General features: G+C 39.1%; 1 pseudogene; it reads right to left on the reverse strand.

The window, feature by feature from the left end:
- Positions 1 to 1,540: 1,540 nt before the first annotated feature.
- LOC147464230 (uncharacterized) lies at positions 1,541 to 1,857 on the reverse strand (annotated as a pseudogene).
- Between the last annotated feature and the right edge of the window lie 3,186 nt (positions 1,858 to 5,043).

Here is a 5,043-nt window from a genome sequence, read left to right on the forward strand (position 1 = left end):
TGAAAACACAACATCATTCCCTCACGGTCTCAGCCCAAGACCTCACACACCTTTGAATATGGTGAGAGCTAGTGGGGTATGAGAGTAGATCAAGAGGAAGAAGGAGTATTATTATGAGAAAGAAGTATGTCTCCTCACATAATCACTCTTAATAGCTTAGCATAGCTTAGTAATTAGCATGGTAAAGGAGATGAGCATGCATTGGAGCTTGGCTCTTGGTTGGATTTGCATCACAAAGCCAAGAGTTGTTGGTGCAGGCCTCCCTTCTCACAAGCTTGGAGTAGATGATGAGCTCTCCATTAAAGCTTGAGAAGGAGATAGTCTTTGTTACTTCACACATGAGCTTGTGTGAGTGTGTGTGTGTGCATGATAATGCCTTCAAAAATCATCCCCCTCTCTCTCTTGGTCAGCCCCTCTTGCTAATTCTTCTTGTTTGCCCCTCATTGGCTCATGCCAAGCTTAGCCAATAGGAAATTCGAAGCATAATTGCTAGACTTGTGACATGTCTCCCCCTTTCCCCTTTTGTGAGAGCTTTAGGTATCTAAATAATTCAATTAATCTCTCATTGGACCTCTTGGTCTTCTGGCCAATAGGAATCAGGCAAGCCATTGGGTTGTTTAATGCTCGTTGGACCCCTTGGGAGACTGTGCAATAGTCTTCTAAAGATCTTAATTTATATTGGTTCTTTTATCAAGTGTTTTCAATTGAATTAAACTAAATGTACTCTATCCTAATTCTCATTGGTCCACCTCTATGGCCATCCAATAGGATTTGAATGCACCTTGGGAGAAACTGGGCTAGGAAGGATACATGTGTCCATTATGCCCTTTGTGTAAAGGGAGCTTGGAAGAGAGAGAGAGAGAGAGAGAGTGTGTGTGTGTGTGTGTGTGTTAATCTCTCATCCCCTACAAAAATGGCTCGCCCCCTCCTTGATAGGGATGTGGGAAGACTTTTGAGTCTCCCCACAAGCATCCAAATGTCCCTAAGGTTTGACCATAGAACCTTTCATTTAATTTTGGAACCTAAGCTTTTTGGAAGTCTTAATGGGCTGAACCTTAGGGTCTTTGAAGCCCATTGATTCACATTGCTCTTTTGCGGATGGTCCATTAGGAAGGGAATGGGGTATAGGAGGGCCTCTTTATTTGGTAGTTTAAGGAAATATTTAAAACTTAATTAACCTTTGACCAAGGGCTAGAATGGTGGGGTAGATAGCGTAGACATGCCTTTATAAAAATACTTTTGCTTATTTTCTTGGAGAATATATCCAAATTTTACTAGGTCTGGTTGGAGTTACTCTCCTCCCAAAAGCACCTTTTCAATTTTCAAATATTAATATTTCCCTCTCTTGTCCCCTCTTTGTCTTCTCTCTCTTCTTATTTCCCCCTACAAAAGTTTCCCAAGCTCTTTCTCTCTCCCCTCAGCTGCTAAAAAGTGAATATTTGCAATCTTTATCCCCACTCCCTCTCTAAAACGCCTTGACATCTCTCTCCCCTCCTCTTCTTATGCTAGGTCATCTTTTTGTAAAGTAGCCTATCAAACATCATTCTACCTCTATAACATCTCCTTCTAGATTTGCAATCTCTTCCTCCATAGCTTAAACATCTCCTTCTAAACCTGCAACCTCTTCCTCCATAGCTACAGCATCTCCTTGTAAACATGCAACCTCTTTCTCCATAACTACAACATCTCCTTCTAGATATGCAACCTCTTTCTCCATAGCTGCAACATTTCCTTCCAAATCTACAACCTCTTTCTCCATATCTCCAACAGATTCTCTTCCAAATTTGCAACCTCTTTCTCCATAGATCCAATAGCTTCTCTCTAGATCTACAACCCCTTTCTCCATAGCTCCAACATCTCATTCTAGTTCTGCAACTTCTATCTCCATAGCTCCAACTTCTAGGTTCCCATTCCACTATCACTCTCTTCCCAAGCTTGCATCTCTCTTTTGAGTTCCATAACCTCTTTCTTGATGTGAAACATCAAATTTCCTACTCTAGCTCCCTATCTCCTTTCAAAATCCTTTTCACAGTTGCTGCAACATCTCCTTCTTTACTATGTGTATGTGTGTCTGTGTGAACTATGCACTATGCAAGTAATTTCTAGCAAAGAGTGTACCTGCTCAAAGCTACTTGGCAAAGGATTACAATATAGTAGAGATCTACTATACATGGTGCCAATGTAGCAGAATGCAAGGGGTGTATGTAAGGCTTATGAAGGGTCACAAGTTTTCAATGTTGGCAAAGGATCCTAAGGTAAGTGTCAGATCTTGCAAAGCATGTGTGGTTAGTGTATTTTTTCCATGAATGACTTATTAGAGCTCTTTTTTCTTTGAAGTTAGAAGGAAACTTTATTAATCATCTCTTGTTTTAGCAGATTCTCCTATATTCAACAACATTGAAAATTTCAGCAATGTAGGCCACAGTATGGGTTGGTCTAAATTCAACAATGCTCAAATACTTTCTCTTGGAAGAGGTAAAGTTGTAATGTTATATTGCAATCAAATTCACCTATGGATTTAAGAAACTATGGATTTAAGAAACTACACATTGTATTTAAATTCTGATATTGTAGATCCATGTGTTCACTTTTAATCTGCAGAAAGTGTAGTGAAAAAGTTAATAACGTGAAATTTCATGCCTACAATATTTGGAAAGTCAAGCCCTAGAGAGATATAATCAGTCACTTTGTGGCTCAATTGCAGACCAAGAACCAACCAAGCCAAGATGGACATTCAAGTGTGGAACCAAATCTCAACAACCAAGAATCGGTTGAAAGTTTCTGTTAAACTTACAATTGCAAAGAAAGGTGTTGCAAATGGAAGGCAAGGCGAAGGGTCCAAAAGACGGAGCAATAGAGTGGTAGTGAGAGAGAGAGCCTAGATCTGTTTCCCATGTACGGAACATTTAAGTACACCACTCATATGCTAAGCAAGTGGGCTCATGTAATTGGTTAAGGCAATACAATTTTTACCATCTTATTGTGTCATCTCTTTACTTGCACTAAACTTTGTCATTGTTTTGAAGTTACTTTATGTTGTCAACTCAAATAGTAGTTGACTTTATGTTGTCAATCAAATAGTAGTTGACTATGTGCAATTGTCTTGAAATACTATTGTTTCTCTCATGTTTTAGGCCCCACAAAAATTTGTACTGAGAATCAAGTTAGCCAATAACTTTTGTAGTTGATACATTCTTGTACATAATTGGATATCAATAGCGGCTGGTGAAGGGATGGTCAAAAGGCACCATAAAACAAAGGAAAGATCATTATTCATATTTCTAAATAAAGGGAATCTAAATCAAAACTGTGAACAAGAAGCATATAGCTGTTAATAGTACAATCAGCCTTTATAGAAATTAGGAAGAGAATGGGATATAGGAGGGCCTCTTATTTGGAATTTTAAGTAAATACTTAAAACTTAATGAATCTTTGAACAAATTTCAGAATGGTGGGGGAGGCGATGGACTTTAGGACATATGCACAAAAGTTCCTTGGATCAAGTTAGTGGCTTAGACCATGCAGGTCATGGTAGATTTTGATAATCTTACCTCAACTTATGTATACAACATGAAATAATCATGGAAGTGTAGTAAGTACTTAAAACTTAATGAATCTTTGACCAAATGCCAAAATGGTGGGGAAGGTAGTGGACTTTAGGACATATACACAAAAGTTCCTTGGATCAAGTTAGTGGCTTAGACCACACAGGTCATGGTAGATTTTGGTAATTTCACCATAACTTATGTATACAATATGAGATATTCATGGAAGTATAGTTTTAATATGTGAAAAATATGATAAGACTCATATTTTGATTTCAAAGGATAGTTTATTGATGAGCTTAAATGAGTATTGAATTCCATCAATCTTTATTGACATATCGTAGAAGCTTCACATTTGTACTACATACCTAAAACTGGTATTTTCGAAACAAATTGAGCCAACTTAAGAAATACCTGACCTATATTCATGACTTAGTGAAAATTCTTGCGATTTAACTAATTATTTCATTGAAGATGAACATGGGAATGATTAAATATGGACCTTGATTTACCCTTGTAATTTTTATTTTAGAAAATCACATTTGTAAGAACCCCATAATGAGGAGAAGCCATCGTACGTGAGAGAAATCACTCACCGGAAAACTAAAATAACTCGTCAAAAATCAAAAAGGCTCACCAGAATATTCCCATTTGTAAGAATATATTTGCTAGATTGTGGCTAAAAGAATGGAACTTTCCATGCGAGGTCATGTTGCAAGGGTAGATTACGGCCAAATCACGTCTATTTTGCACCAAAGAACCCAGTCGGGTGGGTTTTCGAGACCCGAGGGGCCTGGATCTAGCCCCGTGCGCCACGGTGCAAAAATGGCATGTTTGACCTGGACACTCTAAGTCAAGAATCTACCGCGACAGCACCAAATAACCACTTCAAAATATTTCACAGTACACAATTTAATACGACACTAGCCCGACGAAGTTCCGTGCCTAGAGATATTGGCCCCAAAGACTAGCGCCCCTTTTGGTATTTCTTTTTATATTAATCTGAGTTCAAAGTACAAGAGTGCGGGCAGGCTCTCACACCCAATGACGATAGATGGTCAGATGACCAGTGGGAGCCCAACGAAATCATTTCCTAAAATTTAGGGGACTGCTATTTTGGTCCGTGAAATGTGTTCACCGTGGAGTCATTTTACAACTCTATAGTGAAGTCAAATGAGCAACCAGTCGAGAGATTTTAGGCGGCAAATCCAAAACAAAAATGGGTGCTGAATTTTATGCTGGGAGAGGCCTCATTTTGGTTTTTCTCACAGGTTAAGAGCTATGGAGTGCTTTCTTTCCCTCTCATGTACAGTGTGGTGCTAGGAGTGATGCCCTACAGGCTACGCATTTCTCTCTCTCTCTCCCCTATGTGCAGTTATGTGATGCCCCACAAGAGGGCTCTTCATTTGTCTGATGTACAACTGTGTGGGTTCATGCTTTTGTGCTGAGGCAAGAGCCTCCTTGAGCAGGAATAGGGGTAGAAACCAAAATCCTTGGA

Source organism: Adiantum capillus-veneris, chromosome 1 (genome assembly GCF_014529385.1).
Source record: "Adiantum capillus-veneris isolate H3 chromosome 1, ASM1452938v2, whole genome shotgun sequence".
Lineage (NCBI taxonomy): Eukaryota > Viridiplantae > Streptophyta > Polypodiopsida > Polypodiales > Pteridaceae > Adiantum > Adiantum capillus-veneris.